The sequence below is a fragment of the Sceloporus occidentalis genome, unplaced genomic scaffold, assembly GCF_023333645.1.
Source record: "Sceloporus occidentalis isolate IW3139 unplaced genomic scaffold, rSceOcc1.0.p SCAF_3, whole genome shotgun sequence".
Lineage (NCBI taxonomy): Eukaryota > Metazoa > Chordata > Lepidosauria > Squamata > Phrynosomatidae > Sceloporus > Sceloporus occidentalis.
The window spans coordinates 28,203,005-28,220,904 of NW_028316983.1; the positions used below are offsets into that span (position 1 = coordinate 28,203,005).

General features: G+C 43.7%; 1 protein-coding gene across 5 annotated transcripts in view; it reads right to left on the reverse strand.

Annotated features, from left to right (window-relative positions):
- The window catches only part of NCOA3 (nuclear receptor coactivator 3), a 186,067-nt gene that overhangs the window by 55,385 nt on the left and 112,782 nt on the right, over positions 1 to 17,900 (reverse strand). For all 5 annotated transcript variants that reach the window (XM_089513877.1, XM_089513879.1, XM_089513880.1 and 2 more), the window contains exon 4: positions 5,610 to 5,690. The gene's annotated coding sequence lies outside the window, so the exon portion shown is untranslated. The remainder of the gene's footprint in view (positions 1 to 5,609; positions 5,691 to 17,900) is intronic.

Here is a 17,900-nt window from a genome sequence, read left to right on the forward strand (position 1 = left end):
ACTGTGTCATTGGTCAATGCTGCAGCAGCTACATGCTATGGCACTGACCCACTCCCCTAAAAGCGTGCCATGATGATGCCCCTTCAACGGAGAACTGTTTGGGTGCTCTGACGCCTGTGCATCATCATGGTTCACTTCATATGGACAGGTGCGTGCCAAGATGGTGCAAGGGTAGCAAAGATATCTGGCCCTAGTTTCGACCCCCCATGGATATCAACATCCATGGATGCTCAAGTCCCATTATATAAACCTGGATGGTAACATGGTGTTCCTTCTACAATATAAAAGAGCAAAACTGAGGTTTGCTTTTTAGAATTTATAAATTTTGGGAATATTTTCAAGCCATGGGTAGTTGAATGTGTGGATAAAGAATCTGTGGATAAGAAAGGCTGACTGTACTTTGAGTCCCTATGTTGGGAGAAAGGAGGGATATAATAAATAAATAAATAAATGACTTGAATATCTACTTTATATACTTCATATTACAGTATTCACCTCTAACACGAATACACCAACACTAATTATTATTATTATTTATATTCCGCTTTTTCACAGAGGAAAAGCAGATTACAACAGTTTAAGAATAAAACATCATACAGTTAAAAATTACAATTAAAATAAACCCAAAACTCCAACCCTCCTTCCAATCATAAAAACAATGATTAACCCATAAAACGAGATTAAACAATAGGAGAATTTAAAACATTCAAAAGCGAATAAAATAAAATTACAGGCAATTTGCACAAAAATGAGTCTTCCTCTGGGGGAGGGAAGGGGGATGGGGACAGTGGTATCAATGTCGATTAGGGGAGGCAAGTCTAACAGGTCTAGTCTAGTCTGGAAAAGCATGCTGGAAGAGATCCATCTTAATAGCCCTTTCAAAGGCTTTTAAAGATAATGTGGCAAATCTCCTCCAGCAGGTTGTTCCAGAGCCTGGGAGCGGCAGATGAAAAGGTTCTCCAGGTCACTGCTGACAGTCTTGTCTTCTTAGGTTGTAGCAGGTTCTTACCAGAGGACCAAAGTGTGCGGGGTGGATTATGTGGAAGAAGGCACTCCCACAAGTAGTCTGGACCCAAGCCATGTAGGGCTTTAAAGGTTAAAACCAACACGTTGTATCTTGCCCAGAAATTAACAGGCAGGCAGTAGAGGGATTTTAAAACTGGTGTGATGTGGGCAGTTCTAGGTGTGCCCATGACCAACCTGCCTGCCATATTTAATGTTTAAAGCTCTCACTCAAGGGTAGTATGACTCTGTAACATGAGGGGATGAAAACAGTTCATAACTTCTATGTTTGTTTTGAGAAAAAATATGAAATAGTTTTATAGGCTTTTCAGAGGAAAGGCATAGAATCTAGATTGCTACCTGAAGGGAATCTAAAAGCAGTGATTCACCAGTACCACATAGTTCACAGTCCTCAAGTCTGAGACTTAATAATGGATAAACACCATTCCCAAACAACTTTAGAAAAGGATATAAATTCAGGAAGAATCATTGTGTTAGACAGCCGAGTCTTTTGGATGGTTAAAGGTGAACTAACAGGCTGTCAAGTGTGAGGACACAAAACTTATATGAAATGGACTTGTTAGAGGATCAGCATATCCATACACATAGTTAAAAGTACAGTCGGCCCTCCTTATACGCGGATTTGCCATCCGCGGATTTGAGCATCCATGGATGGCAAATCGGGAAATTGTCCCCAATGGCGGCGCGCGTGCACGTGCGCCGCCATTGGGGACAATTTCCTTCTCCTCCCTCCCTTCCCTCCCTGCCTCCCTCCCTTCCCTTCCCCTTAATTACCTTTCTCTCTCGTCGCAGCGGCTTGGCCTCCGCTGCCGCTGCCACCCGGCTTCCCCCAAGAGGCCCCAGCACCGACACCCGCCCCTTCCGTGGCCGCGGAGGCCTGGAGGAGGCCGGATGCCGGCGCGGGAGGCCTTGAAGGCCTCCAGTGCGGCAGCCCTGCTTCCTCGCCGCCACCGCAGGAAAGGCCCGGTGGCGGTGCTGTTGGGGGCCAAGAGGCCTCCAGCACCGCCATCGCGCCCTTTCTTGGTAGTGGCGAGGAAACCGAGGCTTGGCCGCCGCCGCCGCTGCCACCCGGCTTCCCCGCAGCGGCGGTGGCGGAGGCCAAACCGCTGCCACGAGAGAGAAAGGTAAGTAAGGGGAAGGGAAGGGAGGGAGGCAGGGAGGGAAGGGAGGAGGGAAGCGAGGGAAGGAACTTTTGTCCCAATGGCGGCGCGCGTGCACGCACGCTGCCATTAGAACAAATGGGACTTGAGCATACACGGATTTTGTTATATGCGGGGGGGTCCAGAACGGATCCCCCGCGTATAACAAGGACCCACTGTAAAAAACAAAACAAACAAACAAAAAAACAAAAAACAAATTAAGGACAACTATAAAGGAACAAAACCAAATGGAACTCTCCCAATAGCAGAGATGCAATGTATAATCTAAAGGTAATCTGTGTTTACTAAAATGCCATAGCACAAAAGAGAAACTGCCTTGATTACATCCTGTTCAGATTACTATAACACAGTGTACATGGTTCTGTCTTTGGGAGCTGTTTGAAAACTTCAGTGGGTCCAAAATGCTGCAGCCAGACTGTTGTCTGAGGCTGCTTAAATAAGCATATAATTCCTGTGTTGCATCAACTTCACTAGCTACCAGTCCACTTCCAGGTACAATTCAAAGTACTGGTTATAACCAATAAAGTTATGCACAATTTGAGTCCTGTCTATCTGAAAGACCGTATCTCACTCTGTGAGCCTGCCCAGCTTTTAAGATCTTAAGGAGAGGGTTTTTCATCATCGCAGATACATTTAGTAAGGATATGGGAGACAGACAGCCTTCTTGGTAGCTGCTTCCAAGTTGTGGAAATCCCACCCACCCACAAAAGGCTTGGTTAACCCCATCCTCTTTAAACCAGCAGGCAAAGACCTTTTCATTTAGGCAAGCCTTTGGCTCTTAACATACTCTGTCAGAAGGATCATAAAGGGATGTTATGCATTTATCTTTTTTACTATATTTTAATGTGTTTTTCAATTGTTTTAATCTGGTGTTTTTAATAAATTATTTATTTAACTTTTAAAAACTTGTGTCATATGTTTTAGCTATACCTTGTTTAAATTTATCTGTAAACTGCCTTGGGCACCATACTGGGAAATGGATCAGATATCAATGAAATAAAATAGATAAATAAATTCTGTAAGATTCAAATCTCATTTCAATCATAAGCTTACCAGATGGCCTGAGGCAAGCCATTTTTTCTCAGCTTCAAGGTCTCACCTGCAATACCGACCTACTGAGATAATGAACGTGAACCAATTTGAACACTAAGGTGCAAGAGCTGGAGGCAACAAAAAAAAGTGAAATCTATGGGGAAATGGCCCTAAGATTGGCCCAGAGCTTGATGTACTATTAGTACCTTAGGCCCCGAAACAGATGGGCCAAAAGTGCCGGTTCTGGGCTGTGTTGAAGGTGTGGCATTTATACACCATATGTTCCGAACATGGCTGGAAGCCATGCCACACCCATTTCTTTGCAAAATAACCAGGCCAAATTACCACTCCTTTTGCTGGCCTATTTCAAAACTACAGAGGTGGCCTGGATTGGAGCTGGGCTTATGTGGTTCCCATGGCACTGGTGCTGGCGTGGCCAGAGACTACACTTTCTAGACTGTCTGCTTGACCCCTTAGTCCTACCAGAAGCAGAAAAACTGGGAGTGCAGCTAAGGCTCTCCCCCCGCTCACAGGGGTGAAACAGATGGCCAGGAAGGCAACTGCACAGCCTGCTCCCAAAGCAGGCCACTACCAATTATTATTATTGTTGTTGTTGTTGTTATTTATAGCCCGCCTCTCCTTAGAGGATCAGGGCGGGTTACAATCAAGAATAAAACATAGCAAAATAATAACACAATCCCTAACCAACAATTAAAATACAACAGCATAAAGAATCAGTTATTAAAATCACAATAAAAATTACAATAAAATTTAATTTATTGATAGAGGAAAATGATAGTACCACTCTATTCTGCTTTGGTTAGACCTCATCTGGAAAACTGTGTCTAATTTTGGGCACCGCAATTCAAAAAAAACCTGATGTCGGAATGAGTCCAAAGTAGGGTGGCCAAAATAGTAAAAGATGTGGGAACCAAGCCCTATGAGGAGTGGCTTGGGGAGCTGGATATGTTTAGCCTGGAGAAGAAAAGGTTAAGAGGTGATATGATAGCCAAGTTTAAATATGTGAAAAGATGTCATTGAGGATGGAGTAAGCTTGTTTTCTGCTGCTTTGGAGACTAGGACATAGAGTAATGGATTCAAGCTACAGAAAAAAATTCCACCTCAACATTAGGAAGAACTTCCTGACAGTAAGAGCTGTTAGACAGTGGACTAACTGCCTTTGGAGGTTTTTAAGCAAGCTAGCTGGCCACCTATTGGGAATGCTTTGATTGTCTAATCCTGCAAGGCCGAAGCTGGACTGGATGGCCCTTGTGGTCTCTTCCAATTCTGATTCTGTGTTAATCCACATTACAATGAGGAGGAACAGTTGTAGGACAGTGGAGAGGGCCCATGTATTAGTCTGGGAATGCTCGCCGGAAGAGATCCATCTAGATGGCTTTTTAAAAGGCCTCAAGAGATGTTCTGTGATGGATCTCCTCCGGCAGATCATTCCAAAGTTTAGGAACGGATGATGAGAAGGTCCTCTGGCTAACCACAGCAAGTCTGGTCTTCTTAGTCTGTAGTAAATTTGTCCCAGAGGACCTCAGTGTGTGGGGTGCATTGTATGGAAGGAGACATTCCCAAGCCGCATCGACCACAAGCCAGTTTAAATTGACTCCTTTTTGATCTGGTCCTTTGGACCGGAAGATGGTGTCAGAGTGGGTTAGAGCCACTTTGGAAGTATGCATCATCTAAACACCGCACTCCCAAAATGGCTGGAAGCCACTTCTGTTGGCCTGTGTGTTCCAGGCCACAGTCAGGTACTGTATGTTAGTCTAAAATAGGATAAGCTGCTACCCACAGACCAGAACTAAAAGATCTAGTTGATTTTTAAAAAATCTGATTTCTTTTTCTTGTTTACTAAAATGATGCTTAAACACAATAAAAGGTTGAGTATCCCCAGTCTGAAAATCGAAAATCTGAAGTGCTCCAAAATCCAAACGTTTCTTCATGGTGGTTGAGATAGTGACACTTTTGCTTTTCTGATAGCTAAATGTACACAAACTTTGTTTCACACACAAAATGTTAAAAAATTACATTCAGGCTATGTGAATAAGGTTATATGAAACATAAATGAATATCATGTTTAGATTTGAATCCCATCCCCAAGATATCTCATTATGTATATGCACATATTACAAAATCTGGGAGGGAAAACCAAAATCCGAAACACTTCTGGTCCCAAGAAGGTAAGGGATACTCAACCTGTAGTGTGCAACACAGGGCACATGAATCCAATGAAAACATGGCTATATCTTCTACTGAAAGCAATCTTTAGCTTCCTTCATTTCGGCTGAAAAATACCCACAGATGTTCTGCTTACATTGGAAATTTATCAGTCCTCAAACACATAATCTTTAAAATATACTTTTAAAAATTATTTCAGTCACTTACATGTCCTTGAAATACAGGCAAGTATGGAAGATTTTTCAATGGTCATCAGGATCAGCATCAGCAGGCACTTGGTGTCACATTCTGTTAAAGAAATTTTAAAAACTCATATAAATAGAGTTGAGATATTCAATTTCATTTTAGGGCCAACAAATTAATAAATGAAATACTAGAATAAATAAATTGGTGCCTTGTATCATATTTCTAGTTGTAATGTTGTCTGCTAAGGACATGCAGTGTAGGTTTTCACAAAACAACACACCAGAAACCCACTTGCAGAGGAGCCACTAAACAAACTACAGAACTTGGGCCCAGTACAGACTAGTGTTTTGCACCGGTCTGGGACCAAAAGTAGGGCTCAGGAGAGTGGAGCATCTGCCTGCTCCCAAGCCCTACTGCACGCCATGGGCGCCAACTTGGCATGCCGCCATTTACACGGGGCGCACTATGATGTCGTCTGTTGTGTGCTGCGCACAAACAGCATGGCACATGAGGTACGTCATCATGCACATGAGCGCGCCAATGCCACCCATTCTGTGGTGCAAAAAGAAGCCCTGAAAAGGGGATTCTTTTTTTGCTGTGTGCAGGCTGCGCCGTGTGGTTGCCACGTCCAGGGCAGAAAAAGTCAGCATCTCCCCGCCCCTTTCTGCCCGTCTATTGAGCCCCTTGGTTTCAAGATTATGTTGTATGAATGCTGGCATTTCTCTTTCTCACATTTGTTTCTCCCCCAACAAAAAACAGAGAAAGGAGCATACATCCACACAACACAAACTAACTATGGAGCAGAGCAAAGGTTCATAGTTTGTTTTGCCGACCCTGCTTCAAATGGGGATAACTGAACTGTATCCACAACTCAGGATTCCTGCAGATTTCTGACTTGTGCAATGTAAGTCCACGATAATGCCAATATAGATATAATGAACATATCTTTCTTACTTTTGTTGTACCCTTTACTTCAAAGGTTTAACTCTGCTTTGGGGGACAGTTCCATGTCCCTCCTCTAAATCTTAAAAAAAAAACCACTTTAAAATGGTTATAGAAATAAACCAAACAACAAACCAAACAATAAAAACAGAAGACAGCAACAATATTAATAAAGCATAGGTGGTATTATTGTTTCCTGTAGTCCACTATACTGCCAAGATGACATACAGCACTCACTTGTATTAAAAGAAATGGGAAAGGGAAGCAAAAACCAGGAATTACAATGATGTGAGATACAGTGGACCCTAGGTATTCACTGAGGTTTGGTTCCAGGACCCACCTCTAACCCTCCACAGATACCAAAATCCATGGATGCTCTAGGCTCATTATATACAAAGGCACAGTAAAATAATGTCCATTATTTAAAAAATGACAAATTCAGTTTGGTTTTTGAGTGTTCAAAAAATAATTTAACGTCATGGATGCTTGAATCCATGGATATGGAGGGGTGATTGTAATGTGTGTGTGTGTGCTGCTCTAGCCACAATCAAGCTGCAATCTGCCTGGGACCACACGGCCTGCTCTCAAAACAGAGCACCACCATAACCCTAAACCAACCATCAGGAGAAGCAGATTTTTTTCTGCTCCCTTTTCCAGTAGCTTTCGGTTGCCTTTGGCAGCCTCAGAGCAGCTTCCACCAGCTTTGGAGGTATGCGTCAACCGATAGTCTTGCCTAAAAGTCTCTCTGCAATATAGGTTTTAGAAATAAGTAAGAGAGAGTAAATATTGGAACACCTTCTTTTAAATGTTTTATTCACCCTGCTAAAAGAAAATTTCCCATAATCCATTTTCAATTTAAAGACCATGGGTTTGCTCGTAATTATTCTATCCTACCCCCCGGCCATCACATTTTTAGGCTATGCAGATGTTTCCAGACTGTCAAACTATAACTCCTGTTATCCTCATCAATGGCTACACTGGTCACAACTGGCAGGACATGCAGCCCAGCAGGCCCCATATTCCCCATCTAAAGTAATCACATTTAATATAACCGAGTCAGAAAAAATGAACTTAAATCAGGAAAATATAAGTAAACTAGTTTATATGATAACAGCAGCCCGCATAGTCTATGCAAGGCATTGGAAAAAAACCAAAAGGCCCTACCATTAAGGAATGGGAAATAAAAGTTCATGAATTAGCAATAATGGACAATCTTTCAATGGTAAGACATTACAATAATGTAAAGAAAAATGGTAGAATATTATTATTATTATTATTATTATTATTATTATTAACCTTTATTTATAAAGCGCTGTAAATTTACACAGCGCTGTACATACAATCTTTTTAATTGGACGGTTCCCTGCCCTAAGGCTTACAATCTAAAAAGACACGGCACAAAAGGAGAAGGGGAAGGGGATGAGGGCCAACAGTTCTTCTCTACCTCCGAGGCCTGGACCAGGGGAGATGGACCGGAGGGAGGACATAGCAATACAGGAAATGATTCTATAAAACAGGCAACAAAGGAACATCAAGTAGCAAGTGACAATTATGCAATGCCTGGGAATGCTTCTCTGAACAGGATGGTCTTCAACTCCGTTTTGAAGCTGGTTAAAGAAGTGATGGCTCTTGCTCGCGGGGGAAGAAGGTTCCAGGAGTGAGGGGCAGCGAGTGAAAAGGGGCAAATTTGAGATGGGGCAGAGGAAATCATGGGCTGGGACAGCAGACCTTGACTACCAGAACGGAGATGTATATAATAGAGATGTGAATATAAAATTGGGTAAGGTAATACAACTCCGATAGCAACAAACTGGGAAAAAACTGATTGAAAACTCCCTCCTCTTTGGTTTTTTGTTTGTTTGTTTTTTGGGAGGGATCCATCTCTATGAGAAAAAAATAGTAGTATATAAATCTACATATAGATATCCTTATATATAAATGTAGAAGTTTATATAGAAAAATAGTCTAATTGGATACGATACTCACGAAGCTATATTGTTAATTACTTAGTTTAAAATTACGGTACTCAGAAGTTAATGTTTTGTTTTGTTTTGTTTTAGTTAATGGTACAGACACGGTTTATATTGCTGGCATTTGTTTGTAATGACCATAAGCTTGATATGTTTATTTTAAACTTGTACAAAACCCAATAAAGATTATTTTAAAAAAAGTAATCACATTTGGACATTTTACATAGGATACTTGATAGACATTCTGTTATAAATAAAAACAGAGAGATTCCATCCAAGTTTGAAGGGGAAAAAACCAATTAAAATAGAAAACAAAACAATAGCCCACAGACTGGAAACACAGATTTATTCAAAATAGAATTAAAGAATCGGAGTGGAAAGGAACCACAAGGGCCATCTAGTCCTACACATCTAAAGCACTCCTGAAATATAACTTTCCAATCTCTGTTTAAAGGCCTCCAAAGAAGGCAGTCTATTCTACTACTGAACAGCTGTTACAGTAAGGAAATGCTTCCTAAGGTATAGAATCTTTTTTGTTTCCTTTCTTTTCTTTTCTTTTCTTTTCTTTTCTTTGTTTTTTTTTTGTTTGTTTTTTGTTTGTTTGTTTTGTTTTTTGTAATTTGGATCCACTGGATTGTGTTCTATCTCTGGAGCAGCTGAAAACTTTTTCCATCTTCTACATGACATACTTTCAGATGTTTAAAGATCATGTCACCTCTCTGTCAGCAGCATCACTACCTTTCGGGACACCTGCTGCAGAAGGCTGCCAGTGGTGGGGGTTGTGGTGGGGCTGTCTTGTTCCCTCCTGCTCCTGCACATCCAAGCTTACCCCCCCCCCGGTTACCTGGTTGCCCTCCTCTCTTGCCTCCCCTCCCCAGCTTCTGCACCCCTCTTCTTGACTGGCCATCCTCCTAGGTGACCAGGCCTGCTTATCTGTCACAAGATTTCCTCCCCAGGGAGAAAGCTTTGCAACTGAGCAGCCAGTCAGGAAGGCACATGCTCACTCCTCCTGCACTGAAGAGGGAGGAAGACCCATCTGGCTGTCCACAGTACCCTTAGCACTCTTCTCCAGTACCACATCTTAAATGAGCTGATTTTCTTCCTATCTGCTTTCTTCACTGTCCAGTGCTCACATCACATGGTGATGGGGAATACAATGACTTGGACAATTCTGACTTTAGTGTTCAACTATATACACAGTCCCTGTTCTGATCAATGTTTGACCTAAGGTATGGGGAATCTTTAACTATTTCAATTTCCTTGTTATCCAGATTGAGTTTATGTAAATCCTCTGTGGTTGTTATTTTTGTTTTCTTTCTGTTTGGGGCAAGCCTGCCTTTGCACTTCTTTGACATTCTTTGGCAATTGTTCCAAGTCTATGATGCTTTCTGCTAGTAATATGGTGTCATCTACATATCTTAAATTGTGGATGTTCCTTCCTCTTACCTTCACGCCTCCTTCTACCGATTCTAAACCTGCTCTTAGAGATCTTTTATTCATAGAGTCATTCTAAGTTGAAATCAAATTATCAGAAACAACAGCATCAGCAAAGGGTATTTTAGAGAAAATAAAATTAACACATTAAAATAAAATACAATTCCAAAAGAAGGTTTAATAAACAGACACACTACCCAAAATGTACCAACTCAATAAAACAACTGGGGAACCTTTGTGCCTACAGATGTTTGCAGCTACAGATCCCACAATCTCTTTCCCCTGGCAATGCTGGGTAGAGCTGGTGGCAGTTGGAGGCAAAAGCAACTGGATGGTCAAAGCTTCTCAAGTACTGCAATAAAACAAAAGCCTGCAGTATCTACTAGATGGTAGACAGTCTACCATATGCGTACAAAAACTCCATAATGTATGTTTAATTACAGAAAAGATTCATTATTATATCCAACAAGCAAGCCTCCAACCTAGCTGGGATATGACCAACATTTTGAGTTGTGTCTGGAAACAAACTGCCACCCCCTGCAGGACAGGAATACAACCATCTTATATACAAACAAACATCAACATTTTTGCCATGGCATAGTAGTAATATCTAGATCAACTGCACTACCTGAACACTTCAGTCCAAACTAGATGTAACAAAGGCATATGCTGCTATGGTTAATTCTTAAACTATGCAGAAACAGAACAGACAGAATATGAGAGCAAAATATATGAAAATATTTCAATTTGCTACAACATTAAAAGGCATATCCTGTAAGGACCATGAGTGCATTATCTATTATCAAAATAAAATAAGGAGAGGCATTGATAAGTTCCCTTTACCTGTTAAATGTACAGGTTGGTTTAATTTATTTAAGCCATGCATGCTATACGAGACATTATTAAATCTGCTAGTTAGAAAGCATTGCTAATATGCTGCAGAGAAATACAGTAACTTAAATGAAGTTTTGAACAACAGCTGTGTATTTGAATTGATTTATTCAAAACTGCTTAAAGCCCTGCATAAAACAGAGGCTGTTCAAGCTAATTAGAAAAATAAATTGCTCTTGGGAAATATTTATGAGGCATTCACATGTAAAAGCATACTCTATAGTCCTATCCAAAATCCAGAGTTTCAAAATTGATACTTCTACTCAGACTACTTATATATAATTACTAGTAGTCAGGTGAAAAGCTTTGTACAAGCAGATAATTTCTTTAAAAAATTAACCAGACCCTTTCATATCAACCAGTTCTGTATGCATTTGCATGCAGGTTTAACCACTCGGTTGACAGTAGCTTTATTCAGATGAACTAACATTACCAATTAGAGGGGTGATTGGCAATACGATCACGTAAAGATAAGCATCAAGACTCGAACTGCCTCCTAATTATACACCTTTGTAAAGCCTTCTCTGTAAGCAACCCCACTAGCCAGAAAGATAAAAGAAAAACAGATTTTAAAAATCTGAAGGACTGTTGTAGAAATTTGTCTGTCAGAATCAAAAATAATTTAACCATTTGAACAAATAAACCCATTCCCAAAATTTACATAACAAAAATTTTCCTACCATACTCTACAGAGTTAAAAAGGTACTTGCTGAAATTGTCCTTTTCCCTGTTTCTCATAATATTAGAATCTGGGGTCATCCAATAAAGGAAAATGATGAGATTCTGGAGAAAATAAAAGTTCATTTTAAACATTGGAATTTGCAACTGCTAAACAGTGATGAGTGCCATTTTAGGTGGCTTTAAAGGGATCTAAGAAAAATGTATATAGGATAAACTATCAATACATAGATCATGTAAGGTGTCGTAGTTTGAGCGCTGAACTATAAATTTGGAGATCAAGGTTCGATTACCTGCTTAGCCATGGAAAGCCCCTGGGTGACACTGGGCAACTCACACACTCTCAGACTCAGAAAACCACATGATATGTTCACCTTAGGATTGCTGTAAGTCAGAAATGACTTGTAAGCACAAAACAACATCAACATACACATTTCATGATGGCTATATACTAATTATAAGTAGCAAGCATTTTACTGTTCTCATGTCCTACTTAAGGGCTATCAACAACCATCCAAGTCAGATGGAGGAATTGGATGATGCCTTTCTAGAACAGATGACCATACACTCAGAAAAGAGAGATGTAGTAGTGATGGGTGACTTTAATTATCCTGATATTTGCTGGAAGTCAAACTCAGCCAAATCCTCAAGATCTAGCAAATTCCTCACTTGCCTCGAAGATAATTTCATTGTCCAAAAAGTGGAAGAGGCAACAAGGGGGTCAGCTATTTTAGATCTGATCCTAACCAACAAGGATGACTTGGTTAATGGGGTGCAAGTGGTGGGATCCTTATGTGGAAGTGACCATGTTCTCCTGGAGTTTGTTACACAGTGGAAAGGAGAAGCCAGGTATAGTCAGACACGCATTCTAGACTTTAGGAGAGTGGATTTCAGTAAACTCAGAGAGGTATTGAGGGTGATCCCATAGTCAGAAATATTAAAAGAGATGGGAGTTCAGGATGGATGGGAGTTTCTCAAAAGGGAGATAATGAAGGCACAATTTCAAACAGTTCCAGTGAGAAAAAAAAAAAGGGAGGTGTCTAAAGAAACCAGGATGGATGACTAAGGAACTTTCAACTGAGCTAAGTTTTAAACGGAACATGTATAAGAAATGGAAAAGGAGGGAAATCACGAAAAAGGAATTCGGACAAATAGCAAGCACATGTAAGGGTAAAGTCAGAAAAGCTAAAACGCAGAATGAACTCAGGCTTGCCAGAGAGGTTAAAAACAATAAAAAGGGCTTTTATGGATATGTCCACAGCAAACAGAAGAAGAAGGAAATGGTAAGGCCACTATGTAGAGAAGATGGCAAAATGCTAACAGGGGACAGAGAAAGGCAGAACACCTTCTTTGTCTCAGTCTTCTCAGAAAAGGAAAAGGGGCTCAACCTGAGGATAATGGAGCAGAGGACAGAATAGGGGAATTTCAGCACAGAATAAGTAAAGAGATACTACAGGAATACCTTGTTAATCTAAATGAATTTAAGTCTCCAGGACCAGATGAACTACATCCAAGGGTATTAAAAGAACTGGCAAATGTAATATCGGAGCCATTGGAAATAATCTTTGAAAACTCCTGGAGAACAGGAGAAGTGCCAGCGGACTGGAGGAGGGCAAATGTTGTCCCCATCTTCAAAAAAAAAAAAAAAAAAGGGGGGGGGGGGGAGAGGATCCCAACTATTATTGTCCAGTCTTATCTCAATACCAGGAACGATTCTAGAGCAGATCATTAAACAGTGATTCTAACAACATCTAGAAGGCAATGCCATAATCACAAAAAGTCAACATGGGTTTCAGAGAAACAAGTCATGCCAGACAAACCTTATCTCTTTCTTTGATAAAATTACCAGCTTGGTAGATGAAGGGAATGCTGTGGATATAGTACAGTGATGGCATGCCGGGGGCGGGGCTTCTACCCCCAGGATGGGGGCTGGGTGCCGGGGCGGGGCAGGACTTCTGCCCTCCAGGGGGCGGGGCTTACGCCCTCCAGGGGCAGGGCTTCCTCCCCCTTTTCAGAGGGAGGGAGCCTCTGGCTCCTCCCCCGGCGTTTGCCGGCCCCTGAGGGTCCCTCCTGGGGCCGTCAGAGGCCGGCAAAAGGACGGTCCCAGCCCCCTTCTCCTCGGCCTTCGCTCCCCGAGAAAGTGCTCCATGGAGCTCTTTGGCGGGGAGCGAAGGAAAAGCGAGGAGGAGGAGGCCGGGCATGCGTCCCAGCCTCCTTCTCCCCATCCCTTCGCTCCCCGTCAAAGGGTTCCACGGAGCCCTTTGGCGGGGAGTGAAGGGAAAGGGAGGAGGAGACTGGGCACGCGTCCCAGCCTCCTTCTCCCCGGCCCTTCGCTCCCCGTCAAAGGGCTGCATGGAGCCCTTTGGCGGGGAGCGAAGGGAAAGGGAGGAGGAGGCCAGGCACGTATCCCAGCCCCCTTCTCCTCGGCCTTCACTCTGCGCGAAAGGGCTCCATGGAGCCCTTTTGAGTGGAGCGAAGGGAAGCCGGGAGGGAAGGAGGCTGGGAGGAGGAGACAGACGCGCATGCGCCTCTCTCTCCTCCTCCCAGGTGCCATTTTCTGGCTTCCTGCTGTCTCAGAGAGATAGCAGGAGGTCCGAAAATGGTAGGGAGGAGGCGGAACAGGCACACACCTGTTCCGCCTTCTCCCTCGCCCCATGCCTGGTGAAATGGCGCCGCGTGCCACCCGTGGCACGTGTGCAACGCCTTCGCCATCACGGATATAGTATATCTTGATTTCAGTAAGGCCTTTGACAAGGTTTCTTACGACATTCTTGCAAACAAGCTTGTAAAATGTGGGCTAGACAACGCAACTGTTACATGGATTTGTAATTGGTTGACTGGCCAAACCCAAAGGGTGCTCAACGATGGCTCTTTTTCATCCTGGAGAGAAGTGACCAGTGGGGTCCCTCAGGGCTGTGTCCTGGGGCCAGTGCTGTTCAACATCTTTATCAATGACCTGGATGACAGAACTGGGGGCATGCTCATCAAATTTGCAGATGATACCAAATTAGGAGAAATAGCTAATACTCCAGAGGACAGGATCAAAATTCAAAATGACCTGAATAGACTAGAGAGCTGGGCCAAAACTAACAAAATGAAATTCAACACAGAGAAATGTAAAGTACTGCACTTAGGGCAGAAAAATGAAATGCACAGATATACGATGGGGGACACCTGGCTGAACGAGACTACATGTCAAAGGGATCTAGGAATCCAAGTAGACCACAAGTTGAACATGAGGTTGGACTGGATGGCCCTTGTGGTCTCTTCCAATTCTATGATTCTATGATCTGGTTGGCCACTACTGAATCAAGCTCTGACTCTGAATAATGAAAAGGGTACTTTCCATCCACCAATGAGCTGTGTATAATGAGTAGATAGAATGCTTGACCATCAACAGTAGGCCATTTCCTAAAAGCTTACTGAGTAAGAAAGTCTTTGAGTGCCAAAAAAAGAACAAGGAAGAGACCGGCCTGGCCTCATTTGAGTTCCAAAACCTGGAGAGTCATTGGCTGCTTGTGTCCACAACTGTACCTGTGAAGACTGTAAAACTGGCCTCCTTTGAATATAATATAATATATAATTTTATTTATATCCCGCCTCCCCCTACGGATCAAGGCGGGTTACAATACAATAAAACACAGAAATATACAAAACAGAATACAAATTATAAAACAAAATTAACCCTACATAAGAATAGGTTACTCACTTGTAACTGTGGTTCTTCGAGTGGTCATCTGTGCCCTCACACAATTGGGTATTGTGCCTGCGGAGAGACTCCATTCGGAAGCTGAAAAGCTAAGCAGATTGGCGGGAGCCCTGCCTACTCCTATTGCCCAGTCCCACCAATCTAGCTGCTCCTTCAGTTAAAGTCTGCCGCAAAAACATGGCAGGGACCTGACCGAGGGGAGGTAGGGCGGGATTTGTGTGAGGGCACAGATGAACACTCAAAGAACCACAGTTACAAGTGAGTAACCTGTTCTTCTTCTTTGTGGTCTCTGTGCCTCACACAATTGGGTGACTAAAAGGCTAACCTAAGGAGGTGAGAAGGTCACTGCAAAATAGAGGAAAGAACAGCACGACCAAAACTGGCATCTCGATGAGATCTGGAATCAAGCCGGTAGTGCCGAACAAAAGCGGAAGGCTGAGACCATGTGGCTTGCCTTACAGACATCAGGCAGAGGGACACCTCTTAGGAAGGTAATAGCCTTGGTTGATGTACACCAACAGGAAGAGGGTGTTTGGCCAACTCATAAGCCAGAGAAATAGTCTGAGCAATCCATTTTGAAAATCTCTGTGAAGAAACAGGATGGCCCTTCCTGAAACCACACAACAAACAAACAGCTTGTTGGTCAACCTGAACTCGGCAGAATGTTGAATATAAAAAGCCAAAGCACGGCGAACATCCAGCATGTGCATAATCTTTTCCAGAGGCGTCTGGGTAGAAATTGGGTAGCACAATGTCTTGAGAAAGGTGGAAAGGGGAGACCACCTTCAGGAGAAATAAAATGTCAGGTCTGAGGACCACTTTGTCTCTTTGGAAAACAGGAAAAAGCTTGTCAGAGTGCAGTGCCATCAGTTTGGAAGCGCATCTGGCTGAAGTAATAGCCACAAGAAAAGACACCTTTAGTGTCAACAGTCTCAGAGAGGCCTAACCCAAAGGTTCAAAGGGAGGCCTAGTTAGCTGCATGACCACCAAAGAGAGAGACCATGCTGGGGCCAAAGGAGGCATTGGAGGATAGAGATGATGAAGGCCTTTAAAGAACCTTTTCATAGAGTGGTGAAAAGGAGAGCTGATGGTGAACCAGGAGGCTGGTTGGCGACAATGACAGACAAATAGACTTTGAGGGAGGAGAAGGCCAAACCTTGATCACGAAGGTGTAAACGGAAGTGTAAGGCTGTAGAAAGGCTCACAGGACTGGAGGGTTCAGCTCTAGCTGTAGCGAATTCACATCTGCCGGCCTGAGAGGGAGTTCACCAGGCAGGTCCAGCTCCATCAGGGCCAGCCTGAAGGAAGGAGACTCCGCCCTCCATAACTGCCATCCTCCGGCCTGAGAGGGAGTTCACCAGGCAGGTCCAGCTCCATCAGGGCCAGCCTGAAGGAAGGAGACTCTGCCCTCCACAACTGCCATCTGCTGGCCTGAGAGGGAGTTCACCAGGCAGGTCCAGCTCCATCAGGGCCAGCCTGAAGGACGGAGACTCCGCCCTCCATAACTGCCATCCTCTGGCCTGAGAGGGAGTTCACCAGGCAGGTCCAGCTCCATCAGGGCCAGCCTGAAGGAAGGAGACTCTGCCCTCCACAACTGCCATCTGCTGGCCTGAGAGGGAGTTCACCAGGCAGGTCCAGCTCCATCAGGGCCAGCCTGAAGGAAGGAGACTCTGCCCTCCATAACTGCCATCCTCCGGCCTGAGAGGGAGTTCACCAGGCAGGTCCAGCTCCATCAAGGCCAGCCTGAAGGAAGGAGACTCCGCCCTCCATAACTGCCATCCGCCAGCCTGAGAGGGAGTTCACCAGGCAGGGCCAGCTCCATCAGGGCCAGCCTGAAGGAAGGAGACTCCGCCCTCCATAACTGCCATCCGCTGGCCTGAGAGGGAGTTCACCAGGCAGGTCCAGCTCCATCAGGACTAGCCTGGAAGAAGGAAGAGCCCTCCCTCCAATCCATCTGCCTTGGTCCAGGCCTCAGAGGGAGAGAAGAACCACTGGACCTCATCCCCTTTCCCTCCACCATTCCCTTCTCCTTTTGTTTCGTGTCTTTTAGATTGTAAGCATGAGGGCAGGGAACTGTCTGATTAAAAATAATAATTGTAAGCCGCCCTGAGAGCCATTAGGGCTGAAGGGTGGGATATAAATACCCAAACAAACAAACAAACAAACACGATTCCATTTGTAGGAGTACGATCGTTCAGTAGAGTTTTTTCTAGAGGCTGACAAGACCTTGAGCAATTCGGGAGAGTTCAGGGTCTGATCCTCCAAGCTGTCAGGTGTAGACTGAAGAGGTCTGAATTCGGGAGGACCGCTCCGTGAGAGTGAGACAGAAGTCTGGCCAACTCGGGAGTTTGAAGTATTGACCTCTGGACAGGTGGGGCAGGGGGATGTACCAGGGTTGTCATGGCCAGAAGGGGGCCAGCAGAATTATGTTGGCTCTGTCCTTGGTCATCTTGGTCACAACCTTTGCTACAAGTGGTAGCGGAGGGATGGCATAGAGGAAGTCTCGGTTCCAACTGCATAGGAATGCATTTCCCTGGTGCAAGATTGTGGGCACTGAGCATTGTCCGGGCTGGCAAAGAGGTCCAAGGATGAAGTCTCCCATCGGGAGGCAAGAAGTTGGAAGGCTTGAGCAGACAGTGTCCATTCATGTTGAAGTATCTTGTCCCTGCTGAGAGACTGCCAAGACAT